The sequence below is a fragment of the Myotis davidii genome, unplaced genomic scaffold (genome assembly GCF_000327345.1).
Source record: "Myotis davidii unplaced genomic scaffold, ASM32734v1 scaffold290, whole genome shotgun sequence".
NCBI classification, from domain to species: domain Eukaryota; kingdom Metazoa; phylum Chordata; class Mammalia; order Chiroptera; family Vespertilionidae; genus Myotis; species Myotis davidii.
In genome coordinates this window covers 3,684,763-3,700,559 of record NW_006285049.1, presented here as the reverse complement: position 1 = coordinate 3,700,559, position 15,797 = coordinate 3,684,763, and the positions used below count along the sequence as shown (strand labels likewise).

General features: G+C 40.5%; 1 protein-coding gene and 1 pseudogene across 2 annotated transcripts in view; both read left to right on the top strand.

Annotated features, from left to right (window-relative positions):
- The window catches only part of ARID2 (AT-rich interaction domain 2), a 190,179-nt gene that overhangs the window by 65,712 nt on the left and 108,670 nt on the right, over positions 1 to 15,797 (top strand). The window lies entirely within an intron of this gene.
- Positions 7,311 to 8,245, top strand: LOC102769164 (annotated as a pseudogene).

Below are 15,797 nucleotides of genomic sequence, written 5' to 3'. Positions count from 1 at the left end.
CCAGGGTGATCTAGTCACAAATTCCCATCCCTTCCGTCTTTTAGTTTCACTTTTGAAATGGTTGTTCGAGGCGGCAAACTCCGGCGTTAACCTATGCCGCCATCTTGGTTCTCCTCCCAAAAGCAAATTCTTTTATTCATTGCCATTTTATTAAAACAATTCTGGCATAATGTATACTGAATGATCAAAGTTGATCAGATTTACTGTTTTCACTATTTTCTTCAATAGAGATTTGAGATCAAGAAGCATTTTGTTCAGTCACTGTAGAAAAAGTTTTACAGTTCCTCAAAAAGTTAAACAGAAATAATTACCCAATGACTCAGCAATCCCACTCCTAGGTAGCACCCATAAAAATTGAAAACAAATATTCAAACAGTTTGTTCACAAATGTGCGTAGGAGCACTATTCACAACAGCTAAGAGGTGTAAATAACTCAAATGTCCATCAACTGATGAATGAATAAACAAAATATGGTAAAACATACAATGGAATATTACCATGTTCTATCTAATAAACAGGTAATAAGCAAATTGACCATCACTCCAACACACAAGATGGCTGCCCCATGTGGTCAAAGATGGCTGGCAGGGGAGGGCAGTTGTGGGTGATCAGGCCACCAGGAGAGGGCAGTTAGAGGTGACCAGGTTGGCAGAGGAGGGCAGTTGGGGGTACCCAGGCCGGCAGGGGAGGGCAGTTGGGGGGGAACCAGGCCTGCAGGGGAGGGCAATTGAGGGGATCAGGCCTGCAGGGGAGGGCATTGGGGGGCAACCAGGCTAGGAGGGGAGTGCAGTTATGGGTGACCAGGCTGGCAAGGGAGGGAAGTTAGGGTGACTGGGCCAACAGGGGAGGGCAGTTGGGGAGAACCAGAGGAGCCAGCAGTCCTGAATTGTGAGAGGGATTTCCGAGTGCCCATGGGATCGGGCTTAAACGGGCAGTCGGACATCCCTTGATGGTTCCCAGAGTCAAGAGGGTGCAGGCTGGGCTGAGGGACACAACCCCTCCCCCTGTGCATGAATTCTGTGCACCATACCTCTAATATATATATATATATAAGCCTAACATGCAAAGTGTCCCCTGGGGAGTTCAACCAACCAGGAGTTTGGTCACTTGCTATGATCTGCATTGACCACCAGGGAGTGGTGTGGAGAAACGGGAGGCCCTGGCCGGCAGCCGGCTGCCATTAGGGACCCTACCCATGTATGAATGAATTTTGTGCACTGGCCCTCTAGTTTGACCATAAAATGGAATGTGCTGATAACATGCTGCAGCATGGATGAATCTTGAAAACATGCCTAAGAAGCCAGATACAAATGGTCATATGTTGTATGACTTGAGTTATATTAACACATTTCGTACCGCTCAGGAGTTTGCTCGTGTTTCGCGCGCCATCTGTTAAGGACCGCTCACGAGTGTTTTCTTTATTCCCATGGAAAAAGGAGCGAATCTAGATACTTATGTAAATTTTGTTTGGTCCCTCTTCATAGAGGAAAATGTTTTACGCAGTACCATACGTTCAAAAAGTACTAGGACCTTTAATTGTTTAATTGTTTAATTGTTTTTGTAAATAAAAATGCTGTAATTATTGAAAAACAACACCTAAGTGCATTATGATGATTTAAATAACGTGCAGTTTGCCCAAAAACGTGTGGTCCCTGGCGTATGTCTTAGAGATTTCTATGTGGTACGCAATATGTTAAGAATCCAGAATAGGCAAATCCATAGAGATAGAAAGCAGATTAGTGGTTGCCAGGGGCAGGGGTAAAAGGGGAATTGTAGTGACTGTTTAATGGATGCAGTGTTTCCTCTGGTAATAAATATTTTAGAATTAGAGGCAATAGTGTGTAGTGTTGGGATTGTTGTAAATATCACTGCATTGTTTACTTAAAATGCTTAATTTTATGTTACATGAGTTTTATGTTAATTTTTAAAAATATATTTTTATTGATTTTTTAGAGAGAGTGGAGGGAAGAGTGAGAGATATAATCATTGATGGGAGATTAACATCCATCGACTGCCTTCTGCATGCCCCCAAGTGGCTTCTTGGTTTAAGGGTTCACGCTCAGCCACTGAGAGCCACACTGGCTGAGAATGTTAATAATTTTTAAAGCCATATTGTTAGCTTCTAATTGATCCTATGAAAGAAAGTAGATTGTGGAACTAAATTCATGTGTAGTTTCCTGGATGTACTTGAGGATAATGTTCGATTAAAACGGTGTTCAGCCTGCCCTAGCTGGTTTGGCTCAGTGGATAGAGCGTTGGCCTATGGACTGGAGGGTCCTGGGTTTCATACTGGTCAAGGGTGCTCATGACCAGGTTGTAGGCTCAATTCCCAGTAGGGGACGTGCAGGAGGCGGCCAGTCAATGATTATCTCTCATCATTGATGTTTCTATCTCCCTCCCTCTCTGTCCCTCTCTAAAATCAATAAAAATATATTTTAAAAAAAGTTAAATGGTGTTCAGCCTGCTAAACAAAGTAAAGAAATATTCAACACTATATGGATTTGAAATGTGTTGAGTATTTCTCTTTCATAAACAGTTCTCTGTGTATTGAGTTGATTCATACCTTGTGTATCAATGTGAAGATATGCATTTGGGATAGTAGTTGTTTTTCCAAATCATGTCACTGATACTATATGACACTATGCATTGTAATTTGATAGATTTTTGCCCATAGTTTCTTCTGACTTTTCCCAATCATAAAATTTGTGAAGTGGTTTGTGCTTAGTTTATAAGCTTCCTGGCAATTGAGTAAATTGTGCTTGTTTCTGTGCTGAGGAGTATAACTTAAAAGTTCTTTAATCTTGGTTTGTCCTCAATTTTTTTGGACAAAATTTGCTAATTTCCATTTGGAAAGGATTTGGGTGGGAAGTTGTTTTGTTGAAATTCATTTATCAAAGAGGTCACTATTGGGCGAGGGGGGGGGTAGGGGCAGGCTAGAAGGGGTCAATTGGGGAAAAGAAGGGACATCTGTAGTACTTTCAACAATAAAGATTTAAAAAAAAGAGGTCACTGTTTTGTTTGAAGGTACTGAAGGGTTTTAGCAGCCTTATATCACCATTTGTTAAAATCTTATTTTGACCACACAGTGAGCTCTAGGGACATATGAAAGTCAGTTAAATGTTATCTAATACATGACAGTGATTGTACCTTCTGTTTTGTGCTTTTCTTTTTTGATGTGTGTGAAATCATCAGACTTACAGATTTGTATGTATCAACAATATTCATATTCTCTATCACTGGAGTCATTCACTATCACATTAATTATCTCAATCTGTAGTGGTGTTTGGTACTGTTTTCAGAAACATTTTTACACTTCAGTGAGTTGCTTTTTGGATGGCCATTTTAAACTCTGAATATAGTCCAGATGAACTGAATGTTAGTTCTTGTAAGGTGTCCAACCTTTAAGAACTATAATATGATTTCTGTGGAAATAATAATTTTACATTACAAATTTATAATATATATGTACAAATCTGCTTTTCCCTCTCAAACTGCTAGAGATTTGTGGATCGCTTGATAAATTCTAGAGACTAACTGACAGTAATTTATCCTGAGGACTCCAGTGCCTTAGTTCATTGTTTTCCAACTTCAATCATTCACATACCTTTTTGACAATATTTTTCATATTTTGCAGTTAAGGTTAGATTTGGATTAAAATAACAGAGACATCCAATAACAGTGATTTAAAAAATATAGTTTATTTTGGCATCACTTAAAAGTCTGGAAGTAGGTGAAAAAGGACTATAATAGTAGTAGTAGTAGTTCTGTTAAACAGAGTATTCAGGAAGCCAGGTTCCTTTTATCTCATTATTCTGCTATGCATAAGCCTTCATTGCCAATGTCACCTTACAAACCTAGATGGCTTCTTTAGTTTCAACCATCATCTGTATTCTAGTCAGGAGGAATGAAAAAGGAGTGAAGAAGAGGAAGACTGAGAGGACAAATGCTAGTTCTCGTTTAAGAAAGGTTTCTGGAAGCTGTCATAGGTAACTTTGTTTAGATCTTAAACTGTCCAGAATTTAGGCACATGGCCATACCTAGATATGAGAAGCCTGTGAAATGTATTCTTTTTTCTGATGGCATGTGCCCAGTGAAAATTTGAGGGTTTTGTTACTGGGAAGAATTGCATCTGCTTTTTTATTATATCGCTTTTACTCTTATTTCCTTAATATTTTTCTTTATGTTAGATCCTTTATTACTTAAATAACTGTATTTGAAAGTAAAGAGAACAAATCTGTTCATTTTTTGCCTTGACCTTCTGTCATCCCAAATAATTTCTTCTTCCCATTTTATGAAATGCCGCCCTAGTGCATAATTGTGCAGGTGCACAAGTATATATGTGTGTGTGTCTGTCTATCTACACATCTGTGTATGTAGTAATATAAATAGATAAACAATTTTAGTATTTAATATAGAGTTCTTCTAGAATGAAACAAATATACTTGTAAAATTGTTTTATAGTTTAGCATTTGGTGGTTTATGAACAAATTCTTTAGATGTATTAAGAGTTTATATTTTGCTAGTAACTATTTTCTCAAGAACCTTTGAAAGATTTTCATTTGAAAATGAAAATAATGATATTTTTGTATGCTGTATGTGGATATTTTATTTTATTGCTGGTCATTTTTAGTAGCCACCTTGCTGGGTGATCTTAAGGAAAGGAAGAGAAAAAGAATTATGCTTATGACTGGTCGCTATGACATGCACTGACCACCAGAGGGCAGACACTCAACACAGGAGCTGCCTCCTCATGGTCAGTGTGCTCCCACAGGGGGAACTCCACTCAGCCACAAGCTGGGCTGATGGCTGCAAGTGCAGCGGTTGGCATGAGCTCCCGGGCTGCCAGAAGGATATTTGACTGCCAGCTTAGGTCTGATCCCCCTGGGAGTGGCCAAAAGTCGCAGGTAGACATTCCCCGAGTGATCCTGGACTGCGAGACAGTGCAGGCTGGATTGAGGGGACCCCTTCCCCACCAAGAGCCTCTAGTATTTAATTAAAATAGAAAGTATAAAGCAATACCTTATTTCTACTTGTTTCTACTTGTATGTATTATTGTTAGGCAATGGGTTACACCATTGACACTATTCTGTTTATGGAAGTATGCATGTATTTATCTATAGTATTTATATTTATTGGAGAATAAAAATACCAGAATTTCTCAGTACATTTATTTTGTGTTTGTGATAGCTTAAATTTAGATCCCCCAGTGCTGATACATGATCTAATTTGGGGAGAACGAAAATGTTATCAGGGGAGTTTCTAATGAATCCAAAGAGGATCAAAGTTTGCATATTAAACTACATGAAGAAAAACTAGAGAAATGGGAGATTTTTAAATCTAGAAAATAAACTTTAAAACATAATTTGTGTACTCAGCAAGCATTTATTGACCACCAACTGTGTGTTCAGAATGTTACTGCCCTTCCCCCTTGTTACCAGAGAGAAGCAATTTTCAACCTTTTTCATCTCATAGCACACTTAAACAATTTACTAAAATTCTGCATTACACCAAAAAAATATTTTAAAAAGGTATAATTTTCATTCATTCATACTGGACAACATTTGACAATCTAAGGGTGAAAAGAGGTCAATACCCCTGACTAAATAGCCAGGTATTGCATGTTTTAAAAATTCTTGTGGCACACAGGTTGAAAATCAATTTCATAGAGTATCAGTAAGATATACAATTTAGTGGAAATGATACAGACAGGAAAAATTACTGACTGGATGAATTCAGTTTAGCTGAGTTAACATTTTCCTCTATTCTGACCACCACCATATTTGTTTTGAAGCAATAAGACAGACATTGCAAAGGAGATGGAAACAAGATGATTGTTTCTACCTTTTTTTTCTTATCATTCCATAACTTTGATTACATGTTTTTGTGTCATATCGATTCACTGTGTCACGTTCTTTTAGTTTGAAAAAAATATAGGAATTTTTATTTGGATTAAATTTGGGATTTAATCTCAAAAGTCTCTTTCCCCTAATTTTTATATAGGTGAAGTGTAAATATAGGTGAATTATTATGTAATTCATCTCTGCTATTCAAAGTAATATGGCTGGCAAGAGTTGATGGATATTTATAAATAGAATTATTATTAAATTTAGCTTTTGGTTATCAAATTTTAAATTGGCAGCAATTTTCTTAAAACACAATGAAAAATTTCATTTTATTACCTCTACTTCCCATTGTTTCTGATGAATGCTTGAATGTCTTTATCTTACTACTTCTAAGAAACTCTGTCCTATTTTTCTTCTTACTGTCTTTACTAAATTTTTTTTATCGTTGGTTTTAAGTAATTTTACATGGGAAAAATCAAGTATAGATTTCTTAAAATCAGACTTAATTTGAGACCTGGGGTTATATTTTTTTTCTTCAGAATTTATTTTGAATAGTTTACTTGTGACAGTACTCAGGGGAGCATTAGCAGTCTAGGATCACTTTAATCCAATTTCAGGGATTAGAATTTTCTGAGCTACCTAGATGACTCCAAATCAGTCAGTTCTTTTACTGTTTACCTTACTACTACAGTGGAATTTTTCAGGGCCACAATAAAAAATGGTTGTTTCTTTGCCCTAACTGGTTTGGCTCTGTGGATAGAGCGTCAGCCTGCGGACTCAAGGGTCCCGGGTTCAATTCCAGTCAAGGGCATGTACCTTGGTTGCAGGCACATCCCCAGTAGGAGGAGTGCAGGAGGCAGCTGGTCAATGTTTCTCTCTCATCGATGTTTCTAACTCTCTATCCCTCTCCCTTCCTCTCTGTAAAAAAATCAATAAAATATATTTTTTAAAAAAATTAAAAAAATAGTTTTTTTTTTCTCCCTAGGCTTTCTAGCTGTCAAACATACTTTTTAGCCTCAAACCCACTTTTCTACAATTCCCTCAGAGCAAACATGAACCCTCATGCTAAATTTCCCATTCTGGATTTCTATCTTATCTCTTAATCCCATAAATTTTCTCTATATTCTCATTTTTTAATGCCTTTGAGCAACTTAAAAAATGAATATATTATTTTTCAGATTTCCTGGTTCTCAGTAGGAGGGAGCATTGATCTAAATGACCTGTTATGCCATTTTTGGAAATAAAATGCAATTTCAGATTGGTGTTTCTTTAAGCACACACACCCCTTCAAATTTTTTCATTTATACTTCAATTAACATTTTCTGGAGCAGAAGCCTCAGTGAGAGGCTGGGAGTGGTGGCCCAGCTGCAGGTAATGGGAGCGGGATCTCTGGCAGTAGAAGGCATTTGGCCTGGGGCCACAGCCAGGCTGCTGGGCTAGGAAGGGGACACCCCCAGGCCTGCTGCGATGGCCGGCTACAGGCTGCCCAGGCATTACCTGGCTGTCCTGGGCCAGCAGCCTAGTTATTCCAGAGGATTTTGTCTGCACAGAAAGAGGAAGTGCACTAAAAGCAAGATGCATCAGGGACCCAGGAGACACATTTTGGAAAAGATAAACTTGGAGATCTCGAAGAGGCAAATCCATGAGTTTCCAAAAACCAAAAACCTCAGCCTTTTGAAAAATGACAGCCAACACAGCAGATTTCATTCAAAGGAAACCATGAGGCACTCACTGGGACTACACTGCAGCTTCCGACCTCCCAACCCTGGACTTCGGCCAGGAACACCAGCAGTCATTTTTCACTGGAGGGCCGAGTTCCTACCCCCATGGACGCTGAATGACTCTGACTCTCATGTCTCTCCAGTGGGGAGCCCCAGCATAGACTTTGCAGCCTTTGGAGAATCTCAGGGACAGGCACCTTCCAACGCTGCAGATAAGTTACAAAGCACTGAAAGATGAGAATTTTAAGCTAAGAAAGCTAACTGAGGTTCAGAGCTTCTCTGAGACGCAAACCAAAATGATGAGGATGCTTGAGTGAAAATTATAAGAAAAAAATCAAGGAGAGTTACTACCACGACCTGGAATCCGTGGGTCAGCAGATGAAGCAGAACCTGGAACTGATGACCAAACATGCAGAAAATCAAGTCATGAAACATAAAACTTGCTCCAGGCACAGGTTTCCAACTTCAAGCGCGAGAGGGAAGCCGGGCCAGGCCACCACTCTTACGATGATCAAGCAGAACACGGATGTGGCCTTGCAGGACCCCCACATGGTCATGAGCAACCCACACAGCCCCCACAAAGCAGCTGGTTTCTGGAGCTGAAACGCTGAACCTATTGCCGAAATCCTTAAATCTATAGACAGAATTTCTGAAATTAAAGAAGACGAGGAGGAATTTTGAGAAGCTTCTAGTTTGCAGCTTTGTTTACATCCTGAAGTCACGACTTACTGGATTTTAAAATGCCATTGTGTCTTTAAATATGCAGTCTTCACAGTAAAAATATTTATCATGAGATACTAATTTTATGACCTAGATCAGTATTATTAGCCAGTCCCAACGACAAGCAGCTCTGTAGTGAAGAGTCTCACCTGAGGTTTCTGTGCAGCCCTTCCTTCCTGGTGAACTTCCTGCTGTTACAGAGGCTGGGTGGTCTACTAGGAGACATTTGTATAAAAGCCACCTACTTTTTAAAGTTACTGAACTTGAAAACAGTACTATGATGTGTGTCATCCATTCTTATTCCAGAATGTTCATTCTAAATTCAATCCATCATCCTTGAAGTTTTGCCTCAAAGAAAAACATGAGTCAAAACTCAGATGATCGCTTTGGATAGGGACTCATGCCTTTTTGCCATTGCTCAGTGCCCCTTCAAGCCCAGTCCACTGTTGCAGCCTTCACAGGGGTGGCTCCTGTGATTGGTGGCCTGAGTGTGGACACCCCACCTGGCAGATGCTGCTATTCTCCTGCAGAGACAAAGGTCGCCATAGATTCCACACTGAAACCGTCTAAATTCACCTCTTTAGGAGCCTCCAGGGTTTGAAAAAATGTTTTTGGCCTTTAATATAATGAAGTTTAGAATTCAGGAATTCTGAAGACGTGCGAAGCATTCCTGGGTTAGTATGAGGTCTCTCCCAGGTTGTCTTTACAGGCACTTTTTGATGTAGGGGGGCTTAACAGGCACTCTGTGCCTTTTTGGCTATTTCCTGTAGATCTTATTTTTAAAAAATAGAATTTCCCTCCTGTTCAAATTGACAGCTTTCTTAATACATTCTAAAATTAAAACACAAACACATACACACACACACACACACACACACACACACACATTTTCTGATAAAATAACCTGAAACTTCCAGTTTAATGTGTCCTTTCATTATCTTACTTTAAAGAAGTCTAATGTGTAGAACAATAATAGTAAAAATAGCATATGTTCATTTTAGTGGTTTCTTTTACCAAACCCTACTGTAATTTTGAAAAATTGTAAATTGATTGGCAATCCAAATTTTAGCAAAGTGCATTTTTTTCTAATGATTTAATATTTCAATACTTTCTTGTAAGGAAACAATGGGATTTAATTTTTTTTTACTACTTTGAAGCAAAGTAATCAGAAGTTGATACTATATTTTAATATGTAAGTTTCTTCTACAATTAGTTACTAATACAAACATCTCTTCCTCTCTTTACTCATCATGGGATGTTTGGGGTTTTTGTTTTGTTATCTTGTTTGTTGGTTGGTTGGGTTGGGCAAGAGATACTTGTAGGAAGCAGCTTCTTGTTAAACTCTGCATAAAATAATGTATTGTCATTTTCTAGATGGTATAATTCAATTATTCTAGGGCTTTAATTTCCATTGGAGACAGGGCCTTAGGACTCTTGAGGTCTTTTGTAGAATGAGTAAAATATTCATTGGGAATTTCCCCGTTCATTGGAAATTTATGGGAAATTTTTAATGTTTACCTTTGCAGTTGACTAGTGCCCCGGTGCTTGAAATTCGTGCACAGGGGGAGGGGGGGGGGTTCCCTCAGCCCAGCCTGCATCCTCTCCAATCGGGGACCCCTTGGGGATGTCTGATTGCCAGTTTAGGCCCAATCCCATAGGGATCGGGGACTGCTGGCTTCTAGCCACTCACCTGCCTGCCTGCCTGCCTGATTACCCCTAATTGCCTTTGCCTGCCTGCCTGAGTGCTCCAACCCTTCTACCTGCCTGCCTGATTGCCCCTAATCTCTCTGCCTGCCTGCCAGATGGCCCCTAGTTGCCGGTGCCTGCTTGACTGATTGCTCCTAACTGCCCTCCCCTGCCAGCCTTATCTTCCCCCAACTGCTCTTCCCTGCCGGCCTGATCTCGCCCCCAACCACCTCTGCCTGCCTGATCACCCCTAAGTGCCCTCCCTTGCCAGCCTGTCCTTGCCCCCAACTGTCCTCCCCTGCCAGCCTGATCTCACCCCCAATTTGTGTACGGGGTGGGGGGGATTCCCTCAGCCCAGCCTGCACCCTCTCCAATCGGGGACCCCTTGGGCGATGTCCGACTGCTGGTTTAGGCCCGATTCCACAGGGATCAGGCCTAAACTGGCAATTGGGTATCCCTCTCACAATCTGGGACCTCTGGCTCCTAACCACTCACCTGCCTGCCTGCCTGATCGCCCCTAACTGACCTCCCCTGCTGACCTGATCTTGCCCCCAACTGCCCTCCCATGCCAGCCTGATCTTGCCCCCGACTGCCTCTGCCTGCCTGATCACCCCTAACTGCCCTCCCCTGCTGACTTGATCTCACCCCCAATTGCCCTCACCTGCCAGCCTGGTTACCCCCAACTGCCCTCCCCTGCTGGCCTGATCTCACCTCCAACTGACTCTGCCTTGTACCCCACCACCATGGCTTTGTCAGGAAGAAAGTCAGACGTCCAGAAGATGACTGGTTGACCTGGTCTAATTAGCATATTACCCTTTTATTAGTATAGACAGATTATCTAAGATAGAATTGCTTAAATGGCGGGGCATTGCCTTTTTCAGCACGAGGAGATGCTCTTGGCAGACAAAAACACTGATAGCCAGCCATATGCACTATACTGCCAAAGCGGTCATTAAAAAATTGAACTGCTTTCTTACACCTTACCCCAAACAGCTGTTGCCCTTCAGGTCCCACCATAGGTTCTGCCTTCGTAGTTCACCCAGATTAGGTTCTGATTGGTTGGTTTCTATGCCAGTCAGCATCAAAAGCTCCTCCTCCTAGGCAGCCATTGGCTCCTGGCACTTCACCTAGATTTGGTTCTGATTGGTAGGTTTCTATGCCAGTCAGTGTCTCAAGGCCTATCTCCGGGCCTGATCAAAGAGGCGGGGCTGATCAGCAGCCCCTTGGAGGCCTGGAGAGAAACAGAGTTGAGGCTGCTGGTGAAGCCTGGAGAGAAAGAGAGAGGCAACGCCTGATCAAAAGCTGCCACTGAGGCTGCAAATCAGACCCTGCCTCTCTCTCTACAGGCCTCTCTCCAGGCCTAATCCGTAGCCCCCTCCACAGTCAGTGCTGGCTGGGTTGCTGCCCTGGCACCAGCTGCAGTCAGTGCTGCACCACCATGGCAACCCAGCACTGACTTCCAGTGTTAGGTCGAGCTTTCGGTCGTTATGGACTCTGGCTCTTTATATATATAGATGAGATCAGTGTTTCTCAGTGGAATACTGTTGGCATTTGAGATAGTACAAATCTTTATCTGTACATTGTAGCATGTTTAGCATCCCTGGCTCCTGCCTCCTGATGAGCAGTATGTCCTTTTAGTCATTGTGACAAGCAAAAATGGCTCCACACTTCTCGAAACTATCCCTGGTATAGTATTGCCTTCAGTTGAGAATCACTGAATTAGATCAGCAACTTTCTTACAATAGCTTTTTACCATTTAAAAGAATTTTAATTTTTAGATTTAGAAAGGTTAAGGATGGACTTTTTTTGTTTTTTTGTTTTTTGCTTTTCAACATTACATGCTTAGTCATCTTTGATTCTAATTTGTTCTGATTTATTAAACAACTAGAGGTTCAGCCACGCGAGAAGGTGCCCTGCCTTCCGCCATGTGAGGAGGCACCCTGTGGGGGGCCAGGACCCACGCCTGACCCGTGTAGTGCCAGCTGGCCGCAGTGTTGTGTCTGCTGGGGTGGGGGCATGCTTCGAGCCGTAGGGCGGCTGCTCTGAGCACTCCCCTGGCAGTCATGTTGTGTCTGCTGGGGTGGGGGCAGGCGTTCCTGTGTGTTGCGTTTATGCTCTGGCCCGCCCCAGCCCCAGCCTCTCTGTGTGTTGTGTCTCTGCTCTGGCCCGCCCCCAGCCCCAGCCTCCTCGTGGCCACTTGGGTGGAGGTAGCATGGGGTCCCCTCCCGCCCATCTGTGGCGCACCTCCTCCTGATCAGTTGTGATGCAGCTTCCTCCTGAGTGGTCGTGATGCTTGGCTAATTAGCATATTGTGTGTGTGTGTGTGTGTGTGTGTAGATGTTATGTCAATAATCAGCCTAAATATTTTATTCTTAAAGCAATAGTGTTCAGACTGCTCTAAGAGCTATTAAGTATTCAGACTTGGAGCTCTTAAGTATTTGGAAAGATACCTTAGGCCACAAAGAAGATGGTATTGGGATAGGAGAAATGGACAGGATTCTCCAGCAGTTTCCTTTTACTTGTCCATCCTTTCAGGCAAGAAAGAGTTTTGTTATCTTACGTTATGTCTTCTTCCCTCTGTCTTAACAGGAACAAATAAAAATAAGAAACATGGTCAAAAATTTCCAAAACTATTCTGACATAATTCTTAGATCACTAGATAGTATAAGAAGTATAGTATTTATTGTAAATATTTTTAGAGAAATAGATTTTCAACAATTGACTGTATGGATGAACTTCTCAGATTAAACTCTTTATGAGAGGAATCACCGCTTTTTCAAAGGACCAACCAGTTCCGAGGAAAATTAAATCACTTAATAGGCTATTTGAACTAAAATGATACATTTGATGAGAATTCTTTTTTTCTGTTATACTTAAACAATCCTTTCTAAACCTATTCATATTTGTTTCCATTACAAACTTAATGATTTTATTAATGGCTTAATTTAATATGGTTTTTACTGTAAACTCTATTAAAATCATGGTATCTTTTGGAATGCCCAAGTTATTCAAACCAAGTTTTGCATTATCTTGATTCTTTGTGGGCTTTCCTTTTGTTGCACACTCTGAAGTGCAATGGAAAAGTACCTTCTATCCTCCTCTCCCCCTAAATAAGTAGAAGCCATTTTCTAAATTCAAAACATTTACTCTTGGTGATTTCCACATTGTGACTTAGGGAATTCTGGTTATCCTCCTTAGTTCATGGTAGGTGCTTAGATTCTGGAAGGATTGTTAGTATGACTTTTTCAAGATGTGTAAGTATACAATAAAATGTATACTATTTAGGCGGTGGAATAATTGTCTATTATAGAGCAGAAAGGGAGAAAAACATCTAAAGATTAACATATTTTATAAGAGTTGATAGAGCAGTAAAATGAAGTAAGCTCAATAGTCAATATTTTTTCTAGGAAGATTACTTGCTAGAGATATTTAGCTGACCATATAGAATATGATTAACCTAATGCATCTTGTGTGTGTGTGTGTGTGTGTGTATGCACATACACTTTTATTTGGATTCTTTGGTACTATGATTTTATTTTTTGGCTATTAATTACTTTTTTAAATTATTGGAAAATACAAAGAAAATGTCTTTATAGACCCATTGCTCTATCTCTGTATTTTACGCATTTCCTAATAAAGTTTGAGAGAATATACTTACAGAGGCACGGGTTAGTGTGTAGTTTGCTGAAATAAGGCTAATGCGAATTTAGGCAGAGTGGTCAGCAAAGAATTAGTAAACTTGGATTCATAATTAGAAAAACTAGTCTTTAACAGCTGGAGCCAATTGCAGCACCAGGGAGAGCTCCAAGTGTGTTCTTTGTTCTGAGGGTGTTAATTTAATGATAGAGGGCCTTTGTCCTGTGTACTTTAACAGGTTAAACAAGAGCAGATCCCCTTAGGGTCATAGATTTTTCTTCCTCATTTGGTCAGAGCCTTCAGTTTTACTGTCTGAGGTTAGAAAGCAAAGTGCAGCTTATTTAGTAATGAAACATATATTATGTGGTCTGTTAAAACTGATTCTAAAAGGGAATTCCATAATATTCTGCCTAGTTAGCTATTATTTTTGTCTTGAGTAATTTAGCATGATAATATTTGCCTGTCTTTTCTCAGCTCTCCAGAAGTCTTTTTTATCACAAGTGCCATTCTTTTTTCTATTTCAGCTTGAAGCTTAACTTTCTTGTAATTTTACACTCTTGTCCTTTTTTCTTGGTGTTTCTATATTTTATTCAGTTTTAAAACCAGGAAGAATTCTTAGATTATTTAAGAAATATAAGTAAATGTTATCTTTTATAATACACACATATATGAAATAAATCCACACACATATGAAGGGTATATTTTAGTATCGGGATATTACATCACATCTTGTGGACGCTACATGTGCCAATAACAAAGTTATATCTAGAACCCTCATGGTATAAAGGATAATATATTTCTACTCGCTGTACAACCACCTCAAATGCAGTCACTAATTTCTAGCTAACCAAAATACTTGCAGTCTCTAGGTAACCTTTTTTTTTTTTTTTTTGGTAATGAACTTTCATATTCTCAATATTTTCTTAGAGCACTCTGCTTTCTTCTTCCCCAGTCTTCTTTTTCTTCTTTCCTATGCCTTTACTCCCACTTCCTCTTTTATACTACCCAATTTATTTCCTCTCGGTCCATTTTCTTTATCATGTATCTCCTCTTTGCTCTCTCTTCCTTCTTTCTTTTCCTCTCCCCTTGAAATTCTATCTATTCCCCTTTCTGTCCATCCTATCTACTTCCTGTCTACCCCAATTTTTTTCCTTCCAATTTAAACTACAATCTCTCTTTCTCCAGATAACACTGCTACTACCTACATACCATCTCAAGAAATGATCACATTCTCCTTCTCTAAAAAAGCTGTTTTAAAGTTTTGTCACTTTGCTGAAGTTCCGCAATTCCCACTCATGCCTTCTGTACTCTTTTTAGATATTCTTCTGATATACTAAGAGAATAGAAACTGTCATATATGATTTTTTTTCTTAATTTAAATTCTTTATTGTTTAAAGTATTACATAAGTTTCCTTTTTCCCTCATTGACCTCTCCCTGGCCGTCCCCACCCTCTAGCACAGGCCCTCACCACACCCCCGTCTGTGTCCATTGGTTATGCTCATATGCATGCGTACAAGTCCTTCGGTTGATCTTACCCCCTCACCCCCGCCTTCCCTCATAGGTTGGACATATGATTTCTTGATTGCACTACTTTTCCTACCTTTTCTATATCTTAACTTGTGGGGTTTTTTTTTATCATGCTAGACTCAGAAGGAATAACTTCTCTACCTATACTCTATATTTTCTTGATAAAATAAAACATAGTTACAGTAGAAAATTAGTAACTATAAATTTAAACAATTTTAAATCACATACTACTTACGCTAATTGCTGTCAACATTTTGTTATATAGCTTTAAGACTTGTATTTATATACTAGAGACCCAGTGCACAAAAATTTGTGCACTTACGGGGAAGGGGGCGGGTCCCCTCAGCCCAGCCTGTGACCTCTAGCAGTCTGGGACCCCTCGGGACATAATGACCTGCTGACTTAGGCCTGCTCCCGGGTGGCAGAGGGCAGGCCCAATCCCTAGGTGCAGCCCCTGGTCGGGCTCAGAGCAGGGCCGATTGGGGAGTTGGGGCGCCGCACCTGTCATGCACAGAGCAGGGCGGATTGGGAGGTTGCGATGCCACCCTCAGTCACACTCAGGGTAGGGCCAATTTGGGAGTTGGGCACCACCCCCTGTCATGCATAGAGCAGGGTCAATCAGGGGGTTGGGGCACTGCCCCCTGTCACTCACAGAGCAGGGCT